The sequence below is a fragment of the Bombus pascuorum genome, chromosome 6 (genome assembly GCF_905332965.1).
Source record: "Bombus pascuorum chromosome 6, iyBomPasc1.1, whole genome shotgun sequence".
Lineage (NCBI taxonomy): Eukaryota > Metazoa > Arthropoda > Insecta > Hymenoptera > Apidae > Bombus > Bombus pascuorum.
Window position 1 is genome coordinate 14336386 of NC_083493.1, and position 11633 is coordinate 14348018.

General features: G+C 43.6%; 1 long non-coding RNA gene across 1 annotated transcript in view; it reads right to left on the bottom strand.

Moving 5' to 3' along the window:
* Window positions 1–1428: 1428 nt before the first annotated feature.
* LOC132908103 (uncharacterized) overlaps window positions 1429–11633 on the bottom strand; it is a 67997-nt gene continuing 57792 nt past the window's right edge. Inside the window, exon 5 of the long non-coding RNA XR_009658307.1 lies at window positions 1429–5078. This is a non-coding gene — a long non-coding RNA (uncharacterized LOC132908103). The remainder of the gene's footprint in view (window positions 5079–11633) is intronic.

The following is an 11633-nucleotide window of genomic DNA, read 5'->3' on the forward strand; positions in this document are numbered from 1 at the left end:
AAAATTCGTTCGGAAAAGTCAGGGACGATGTCGGGCACGTAAAACTGCCAACCACGATCGATTCCTTTAACGATCCATCGTTTTTACCAGTTTTCACGAGTACGCGAGTTCCTGTTTCTAAAGTGATACGATCGAGGGCATGTACAGTGGTTCGCGAGAGTATTCCAACGTTCGTAGAAACTTCTTACGAACATATTACGTGTAAAATTTTTTAAACTTCATTAGCATATCACAGAGGTATTTAAACAGCCGATTATCAATTGTATCGTTAGGTCTCGATATTCAGTAGTTACCATTCATTAGCGCTAATTACGTTTTTTTTTTATAATTAATTTTATGACAGCCATTCGTGCTATATATCGTACTAATTTTTTTTAATTTTTAAATATACGTTTGCGATAAATATCTTGTAACTTGTACATACATTTTTTAATTGGTTTTTTAAGCCACAGCAATCGGGATACAACTTACGCATCAAATATAAGAAAATTTTCTCTACGATAAATGTTCAAACACTCTCGTAATCCGTTGTATATTCAGTGGGGGCTGACGAAGGAGGATCAACAAGCTGCTGGGATCAGACACAAGACAATCGGTTAATTATACACGAGTCATCTTCGTCGCACCCGATATCCTATTACATTATTAAATTGTTTATCGATGTTTTAATCCGCGGTAGGAGGCATTTGCATACGGAATAAGTGGAAACGACTCCTAATTACACCGTCGATGCTTCAATAGCACGATTTTACCTTACCTCTAAAATATACATACAATCTAAAAGATGACGGGATTCGTTTTTCTTTCTTTTTTTTTTTTTTTTTTTCTTTTTAAGTTGCATGTAATACATAATATCCGATCAGAGCAACGCGAAATCGTTAAAAAATTATCTTCAAGAAGTGGCTGGCAATTTTTCAGGCATGAAAAACGATGAAATCGCGCGCTCGCGCATAGTAGCAAAGAGAAACTGTGGCGTGGCATCGAGAAGCGATGAATTAAAAGTCTCGCAGGGCCAAAGCTGAGGCCCACGGGAGAACGAATGAAGAATCCCGGCGTGACGGCCCACCTGTTTTGTCCACCCGTTCGCTCGTCCATCCGTCTGTGGCCCGGTTGCGCCCCAGTTGGCACAGGTGTTCCTTTAACTCGGCTCCGTTCTCCTTGTCCATCTCGTTTCATCGTAGCCGTCCCTCTTTTTATTTCAAGGTGGTCTCTGTCGCTCTCGTCCGTGATCCCCTCGTGTCCTCTGTTCATTACGGAGCGCCACCGGGACCGAGAGTAAGCGCATTGAATCGAAGAGAGAAGAGGATGGGCGTCGGTGAAAATGACGGATCGGCAAGGAGTTACGAAGTGACAGCCTCGGACGGATGGACGGATAAGCTGGGCTCGGTGAGGCAACGTGTGAGCAGCACCGTTCGTGTAGATAGAGCTCGTGTACTGGAACGAGGATCGATAGAAAGATCGATGTATGCATAAGCATGCCATAATGAAAGGGTGGAAATATTTGTTGAGCGCGGCTCACGGCAAACGGTGTTCGTTATCGGGCCCTAACTATTAGAGGAAATTAATTCATAAGTAGATCCGCGCGTTGCTCCGCTTACGGCGTTGTATTGTTTATCTACAAATCGCGCGTTAAACGTGGGACGCGGCACGCATAGGTATGCAAAACGAACGGCGGAATTCATTAGATCGCGGATCCGGTTTTTCATCGACGAGCGTCTTTGAGACCGACCACGAGAAACAGATGGACACGAGCGAAGCGGATCGCGTACGTACGCACGACCCGCGAATAAAGAGACCGCCTGCGTGCAAGCATCTGTCCGGACGTGTCGAGCCTACGCGTCGAGACGATATATCGTCGAGGACGCAGACGTTATTCTGGAAAGCGGAGAGAAGCGATGCACGGTTTATTAATTAATAGGTTTCGTCCGACCGGATATACCAACACACGCAGTTCTTCAAGTAATTTCTTCGTCTACATGTGTATCTTTTTCTTCGTTTGGGCGACGATAAAAAAGTATACGATTATTTAGCGTAAGAGGTGGCAGAACGTATCACAGGATACGACTGTGTTTCAAGAGAAAAATGCTTACGAGGTTGATCTACTCGTTACCCTACCATCCTTTCGATCGAACCGATTTCAAAGAAACCACTGATCGAACAACAACGCCGAGGGCCAACCTTGCAGCCCCGCTGATCAAAAGAAGAATCGACTGCAGGAATTTATCGCCGCGTCTGCCACGCGAACGCATCTGTCCCCCTTCAGCCAGTCTTTATTACATCGTAAGAACATAAGAAATCTCTCCACGGATATTAGCTTGGCCATATCTCTTCTTCGTGGTACGCATCCGCGCACCAAAAGAACATCAGGCCTGTATCCTTTGTGCACGCGTTACACGCGTCTATCTTCTCTTTGTACACAGAGAATCTCGTTATGGAATCAGGCGAAAGAATTGAAAAAATTCCTGCTACTTATTGTGGTATGATTCATACTTTATTACAGATCCGAAGATCGCATTCTCAACAGACTTAAATATACCGTTACTCTACTGTGCTTATGTGTCAGACCATAAACGACCGAATCTACTTCGCGTACGCTAGCCATTTTAGCCATGCAATTCTTAACATTGTCGCTGTGATTGACGTATACGTCGTATCGCTTCAATTATCTAAGGATGTAAAGTGTTATTGATGCAACTGTTACATTTTTGCCTCCATACTTTTCGATGAAATGATTTGCAAAGGCAAGGGAGAACAAAGTATAATAACGTATTGGAGCAAATATTATTACTTAAAATAAACGTAAACAATAATAGCTGTATTTTTTAATAAATGTATCTACCCTTTAACCAAACTATCCTTTAATCGGGAACTTCTAGAACTCTGAAATTAACGAGCTATAGGATAAATCAATTTCAAATACGCAGTTCGATAAATTTCAAACATAAATTCGATATAATTTATCTTCGTTTATCTTTCGAATTGCTACGTCGCATTTGGAATATAGAAGATTCGTAAATAAAGAAATTATTATATCTAGTGGATCAAATACCTGAGCATCCGATCAGTTGAATATTCATTACTCTTGGTTAACAGATTATTCGGTCTAACAAAGAAACCTTAGGAAGTCCTCGGAGAACTTACAATTATCGCTGCGTTACTGTAATTATTACGTATAGATATCCCCATCATCATAGAATGCAATCATTAGCTTATGATCGTAGAGCTGCTTTTTCTTCGCCCTTCCAGGAAAACTACGATCACTGCCATTTTGTTCACCAAAGTGTTAACCGTGCAATCTTCTTAATCGCAGCTTGCGTTCCATCGACTACAAGCTACAAACAGCCATAATCTTTGTAAATACATCCACAACGACGAATTAATTAAAATGTCTTCATTCTCGTTTCCATCGGGTCGGATATGCTCCGAAACCGTTTACGTAGGTGCGCGTCTGGATGAAGAAAGAAAAAAGAAAAAAAGAAGGAAACGGACGACACGCACGATGGGGCCAGTGAAAGACATTATCGCGATGTTCCGCATAGGTGTATCGAAAAAAAAGGGTTGCGCGGTCGCGGCTCCGAGGCCCGATAGATTTCTACGCGATAAGCGCCTCTGGGCTGGCCCACGAAATTCATATGCATGAGCCCTTATTATATGGTATTAGCTATGCGCACAGGTGGTTGCTTCGGCTAGCTAGAATACGGCCTTCTCGTTTAATATGTAACACCTAAGTATACGAAGCTGCGGCTGCTGATGCTACTTCTTCTGCTTCTGGAGTCCAGCTCGGCTGAGCCGCTCGTGCGTCATTATTAGCCGACGCTGTTGCCTTCGAATTATTTAGGCGCGCGTCAGGCTGACAATAGCCGCGTGTTCGGTAAGATTACGAACAGCCGTCGCAGCTTGTTGATCGAACTACATACTAGACGCAGACGTCTGGAGGGAGTTAGGAAAGGGACAAGAAACGTTTAGAAAACGTTTCGGTTATTTAACTCTCAATTGGTATCAGTCGTTCACGTAATATATTTTCTTCCATGCGTCTTTTAATTCCCTGCGCCAGAGACAGTTCGCTTCTCAACGGTTGCTTCTAGTGCTCTTCAAACCCATGGCTGGCTTTTAGTCCGGTTAGTTGCTGATTGATCGTTCAAAAAATTTCACACCACCAAGAGTTGTATGGAACTTCGACTCGAAGCTTCGCTGTCTTGAAACATTCGTTGATAAACGATGCTATCGAGGTAATAAACGTTATCATTGATATTCGCTATCTGTAGCGTTAGTTTTGAATTAATCGAAAGATTGTTTGGTTAAGTTTAGACTTTGTAGCAACGTTCACGAGGTGTACGTAAATTACTCGTCGATTTTGTTTCCTTTCGTAAAGATGGAGAAAAGATGAAGACTATTCTGTGGAAATAAAAATTCGTAGACTCGTATAACCTGTAATACAATTTCAAAAACTTTCACCGCGAAAGAGACCTGGTCGAACTTAACAAAGAACTAAATTTCAATCCTCAACCGCGCGACAGAGATCCGTTTTCGACTCTCTATAATCAAATACGAAAAGTTCTCGGAGAGCATCGGGGCTGTTACGCGGGACACGACAGGAAGAAACACGAAGAAGAGAAACTCGCGATTACTAGCAGCAATACGGTCGGTTGCGTTTCACATTTGGCCGTTTCCCGGGTTGAGAAATCGGCATCGACCACGTTTCCATCCGGTCGCAGCCGCGTTGAATCGACTCGCGCGAAACGACTTTCGAGGCAAGTCCGTTTCCATGCTCGCGGGCGCACGAGGGAAAGCGGCTCGTAACGGAAGGGCGGGTCTCGGTCTTTTTGTGCGCCCTGACATTCTTGCAAGTCGAAATGAATGCAACCACGGTGTCCCCTTTGTCCATGTGGTCCGCGAAGCCTTCAATCTTTGCGTGTACTGCTCAGGGTCGGACACGTCGATCCCTGGGAAGACTTTGGCCTCCGAAAACGGCAGATTAAACAGACGTGCAAAGTCATTCCATCGTCCTCTGTCTTTTGTTAACGCTCAACGCGTCCAGATGGTCTTGCGTGGAATTAGATCAACGGGCTGATGCGAAACTGCGAACAAAATTTTGTCTCGCCAGTTACAAATGAAACTTTTGTACGAAATTCCCAAGAGCGATCGTTTCTCAATGTCGTGAAAGTTGGAGAAAATCGAAAGATGTTCGTAGCTTTGCTTAACCGGGAAAGTTTGAACGAGTCAGTTTAAATAGAAATTTATTTACTCGCAGATCATTCTATGACTATTAATTTGTCTTTTTATATCAACGTATATAGTTTCATTTTTGTTACATATAAAGCATGCGTTTATATAATGCATTTGCCAGTACCGAGAAGAATCTAACTGAAATTGAATTATCTTTTCTACGATTTATCTTGAGCTGTATCATTACAAAGGTCTCTATCAAATCTCTTAGCTAACAGGTTAATACCTACGTTCGCCGCTATTGATGTACCTTGTACCCTTTCGATTATCTAAGTATCTATATCTGTATGCTACTGACGCAAATTGTTTTTCTGCGTATTAGCAAACTAACTTGGAAAGATGAGTAGGATTATGAACAGTTCGTTCGAACAAAGATTATTTCTTAAAACAAGATACGGTTCTGACGAAGAAACGTATAAATACCGAAACTGGAGTTGTTCGCAGCGAACGTGTTAACTCTTTGTTCCAATGGTCTCTTAATTTTTCACGATGAAAAACAAATCAATTTCAAATAAATCGATTCTAATTCTTCCAAACGTAAATCGCCCAATAACCGTAGATGATCCTGTACTTTAGTAAGGAATCTAGGTAGATTAATTACCACAAGAAAAATCAAGAAAAATGATGAAACAGTGCGTTGCGACCATAGTGAACTATAGGTAAATTACAAACGATACACGTCTGGCACTGACCCAACAAATTAGAAACTAGCGCTGTTCGAAACATTAAAATTTTCTCTCGAAAGGAACGAAAAGGAAGTAAGGGAAGAATGGATTCTTGTGCAGAGAAAGTTCGCCAAGGCGATAAAAGTTTCGCGCACTTCCTGGGAAAGGCGTAAATGAGCTAGCGCACCGGTTACACGCTCCTTGCTCCGATGATAATATTTTTCACAGGACGAGTAGGAACAAAGGACGAGGAATGGCCGCGACAGAACAATTAAGCGCCGAATATCGTGCGTTCCATGCAAATACGCGCGGTTCACGCTCTCGTAGCTGCGACCAAGACGTATGTATTTACAACGCGTCGCACAGCTAACTTATGCGAGGGCCGCAATTAGCTTAACCCCCTCGACCGTCGCAAAATTACTTACAATATAGCCGCCGTCTAGAACTATCGGTCCGGTGATCGCATAATTTTACTTAGAATGCCAACGATCCCATCCTTCCATGGTCTAAGAACGCTCGTTTTTATTCCCCGACATACAGCCACCATCTAGGGAGGAGAATTACCGTAATGACCGTTTGAGAAACCTTCTATTATTTAGTATCTTGTAGATAAGTTTACGATGAAGTAATTAATACCTAATTACACTGATGGATCTGGATTACACTGAGGACTGATGGATCTCTAGAAAATAGTACGAAATGGTACACAATGGCGCATTCGATCAGCTAACTCGGTATGGTGCAAGACATAGCGGCGCAAGAATAACTATATATGTAACATAGCAATCGCTAATACCAAAGCATCTAACTGCCGTATCACGCATAATGCCAAGTAACATTGAAACAGACTTAGAATCGAACGTTCGACGAAACATACCCGTGAAACGATAATACGAGCAAAAGCAACTCGAGAGGGCGTTCTTCCAATGGCGGCGATGCAATGCTCGAGCAGTCCGCTACCAAAGACCAAGTAACGTCGCGTTCAAACGATAGATCGGGAAACGAGACGAACCTGAAGAGGCGACAAACGCTGTGGAAAGCGTTGGCGTGTACGAAATCGACATTTACCTTCGTGGTGAGTTGGAAAGAAAAAAAAATGACGGGCCTGGAGAGACGAACGAAGAGGCTGGGAAGCATAGCTGCGGGAGTCGGTTCCCTGGCCGATAGCGTAGTCGTCGCGGCTGGCTACCACGTCCCGGTCACGGGGACCAATCGTTGGTAGGTCTGCCCCACTGTGGCGACCGGGTCGATCTCCGCCTCTCGGTGACACGCCTTTCCCTGGAAGCGGGCCGACACCGCAAAGGCAACCGGCGAGAGGTAACACAATCCGCCGAGAAGCAGCCCCCAGGAGATCCAGTAAAATCAATAGACCAATGGCTACTTGGACGCGTGCGTACTTAACGCGGATGACGGACATTGCCTGTTTCTACGGGCGGCGGTTCCTGGCGGCGGTTCCTCCCGCCGGAGGCAGGGCACGAAAGGTTTGCGTGGAACTCACCCCTCGTGCCCCGCCGCCTTCCGGCGTGGCCTAGGCGAGCAATCGACAGCGCACGAGGAGAACGAGCGAGGGGCAGTTTCGAGCGCGGATACGTGCGAGCAGCAATTTAGCCGAATCATTCCTGTCGCATGATTTATCACCGTCGCCCTTACCACCGTGTATAACGTAATAGTGGTAATAGTGGTGGCTCGTGGACACGAAGTTTCTGCCAGCGTAGGCGAGCCGCGCTCCGACGACCATGCAAAGTGTTCACGATAAATCTTCGTTCATGCTATGTGTAGCGCTGCACGACTCCCCGTGGTCGGAGTAATCGTCGCGATATACGTATATATTTTTCCTTTATTCCCTGCCTCTTCTTTCTCGCTTTCTCTTCAATTTCTTGCCTTCTCCTTCTTTCTTGCGGTCTCGAGCCCCGGTTCGTGCGGTTCCCGCGTCGTGCAGCAAGGACACGCCGCGCAGGTCGCGTGGCGCATTGCGTGAAAAACGAACGCGTCCTTAATTAAATTAGTCACGAGCTCCTCCTGCTTGATTCGGTCACCATGATTTTTTTACGCACGATAGTTTATCTGGGCTGATTTACTTTGGATTACGACAAGGAAAGGAGCAAAAATTAACCTACCGATGTTGAAGATAGGTATACTTGGAAAAATATATTACCTGCTTATAATGTGGTTCGTGGCTGGAAAGAAGGTCATCGGAAGGCACACAGATCCGATAAGTTTACAAGGTTCCCTTGATAGGATCTTAATAATAGAGAAGATTTATATTTTCGTGATTAACCAAGTTGATCATACGTACAAATTTATCATTTACAGTTACAAGTCAAAGGAAGAGCAAGTAGAACATGTCGTTCGCTTCTATTGCGAGCCATTTTTCCAGCCACGAACACTACCTTCGATGGTGCGAAGTAAAACATCGAAATTCCTGTTACGTCGCGCTTCCACTTCACAGTCTATCACAGCAAAACGGATGATTTTTTGAAATAATCGTTTCGATATATCCAGTTTTACGTCGATAATTTGTAACTTGTTGAAACTCGATCGTCTCGATTTTTGCGCTGCATACAGTGGCTGCTAAACGCTCGAGAAAATATCAATATAAAAATATAATAAACACGTATCGTATTCCAAACGCGGAATAAATACAAGGACTCGTCGTCAATGGATCGGCGATTTTATAAACTTCTTAAAACTTCGTTAAATCAATCAAACAATCGACTACACTAATTTTCTTAACGATGATCGTCAACGAGCCACGCTCCCAAATTTGAACATGACTAATCATCGATCTTCTCTAAATATGCTGTCGTGTTCTCTGGAAATATGAACTCGTTCAGTAAGTTTGACAATGCTTCGGGCGAAGTAAAGTGCCCCGGAGATCTCGTTTTCAGACTGTTAATAAAATTTGAAAACGTTTCATTTCGCTTGACGCGATAGAAACGCGTTTCTAAGGCGAAAGGGCGTTCGTCAGGCTTCTGAATAGTCGTTGTTCCAGAGACTTGCAGAGGGATCGTTCTTCTTGGAGCCCTGGAGGCAAGTAAGGAGGCAGTTTAGCGGTCAATAACTAAATTACTGTGACCACATCGTTTAGCAGATTTGGTAGTGCGAGGTACGAGCGAGGGGCCAAAAACAGGCGAACCACAACAACCGAATCCTAACAGGATTTTTCTGGCACAATGAAGGCAGCGAGAGTCACGCAGCTATCGGTTCGCACATTCCTCCGCCGTTCTACCGAAGAACGGCAACTGTTCCACCGAAAACTGAATTTTATTTCACTCGCTGATAAACAATAATATATTGGGTTGGCAACTAGGTGATTGCGGATTTTGTCATTAGGTGGTAATTAGATGTAATTAGGTTGCCAACTCAATAGGTCGTTTTCAGATAGACAATTATTTCATTCGTCAATCTTCGTAAGTATCTTAATACGTATCTTGTAAAAATATACATTGTATATTCATTCTTAAGCTCACTTTTTACGATAAAAATATTTAGCCATTTTCACTGGCAAATCGGACTAAGGGATTAAATTCGCTGCTCCTTCGATGCATAGATGCAGTAACTGCCAATCTTTAGTCCACGATGTAAAGACAACGGTTCGAGTACAATAGACCACGATTCATTTTTTCAATACAATTGAATATTTGAACGGCCTCGTAAGAAATGTCAACCATAACTCGATCGCGATCGATCGAGGGCGTTAAACAACCTTTCGCTTCGCTTTCACGATCTATGCTTAACCGGGATGCGAGTTCACACTGTAAGCGAACCTATCGGTTAAACGTTGAATAAAAAACGAGCTGCCGTAAACTATGAAAAAGCTGAAGTTTGTAGCGATGATGTATCCATATCTTTGTAATTATTACCGTGAAACACAGTGCGTTTATGGCAATCTTTAAACTCTGACATCACACGGCGAGGAAACTTCCGAACGTTTAAAAATTTCTTCGTTCGTTTAAGTATTAATTGGTTAATTTATTAATTTATTGCCTGAACTATCCGACAAGCTACTTTCGTTGCCTGGACGTTCATATCTATAAACGCAACTATTCTTTAGAAGAGGACAGGACCGAGGTAGAAAAGTACGACGTTTTAAGATCGATACTCCAGAACTTGTTCCTGAGGGGTAGCTAGGCATCGATCTGTTGTTATGTACCTTGCTCTGTCGAGAGAACCGCACGCGAGGAGTCTCCGTTGCAAGAAAGAATTTGCATCGGGCTCGTTGCCTTCCTTCTTCCTTTCCGCCAGTTCGATTTGCACGCGTGACTCACGCTCGTGAACAAACTTTGAAGGTAAATCTCTTTTGTGGCCTTTATCGTCCTAAAAATACAACCGAATACCGAAATTGTTCGCGATCAGATGCCAATTTACTCTTAAACACCAGTTCGACTCACGTTTCTTCGCTCGAACGCTTCTTGACTCTCTTCAACGTTCATTCAGGCCATTCTCGACCGAATAACATGTTTCCGTTGCTGGAGAATTTCTCGAGTTTGAGGAAAATACGCAGGAATCTTCGATGACGCGCATGATTTCGTTTCGATTTTATGCGATACATTGAATACCGATGTGATACATGAACGGGTAGCTTTCCGCTAATTTCGGTCAATTAAAAACCAACCAAAAATGAAATTTCAAACGTGCCATAAATTCTTAATCAACTAATACGTAGCTTTCTTTCTCTTTCGACAAATACGATTTAATTTACCGTCGTTATCCACTTATTATTGCAAGCCCTTCGATCAACTTCAAACTTCTTTTCTCTGATCAGACAGAAGCGATAGCGAGTCCCAAGAGATTCGTGGAACGCGAGTTAAGCGTTTGTCGAATACCACCGGACGATACATACAGTATAAGGAACTTTTACCAAAATGATCGCGTCGACAGCAGCGAAATCAGCATAATTTTGCAAGAAAAGCTCGTATACGTCACAAGATGATCGATTGTTTTCGTTTGCTCGACGTAGCTACTCGGAAAGAATTTAAGTGGCAGCGGAGTGCGTGCACGCAACCAAATGAAATTGATGATCCGCACTTAGCAGAGACACTGGCCCGAGAAACCTTCGCGTGAGTCCTCGATAGTAACCGAGGAATTACATACCTAGTAAATTGTTTTTTCTTCGATTTATACGGATCTTCGCGCCCAGCACCACCTTCAGCGTGCAAAACATACATCCAACGATCTTCGAAATGATCCTTTATTTTCTTTATTCGCCATGTTATTGAACTATTACGGTGTCTTTCGATTACCGACACCTCACGTAAGAGGAAAAACTAGCTAAACAGTACCTGCGTTTCGCTAAATCGAGCTAGAGTCGAACTAAATGTACGAAGAACAGGAAACGCTCGCATTCGCCACGCAAACGTCCCGCGTTTCCAACGTATCCGCTACACCGCTGTGCAGCGGATTTTCCCATGAACGACACCGTTTTGAACGTACGCCTTCCAATTGCTAATTATCTGGCAACGACAGAAAATAAAGAGCATCTGACACGGGTCGATGCACTGTGCGCAAGACTTGCGCTATGATTTTCGAGTGAAAATGGGAAATCATGGCAGATCGATCGAGGAAACAACGGTATATTGCTAGCGAAAAGAGACAGTAAGAAACGTTGATTTGAACGTCTTGCTCCGACGGAAGTTAAATCGTGGCAGGAAATGTTTGAAAACTAACCAAGACTTTTGTGCGAAAGGAGCGTCGAACTTGAGATATCAGGACTAGGTATAACACGCGGACGGAGAGGATTTT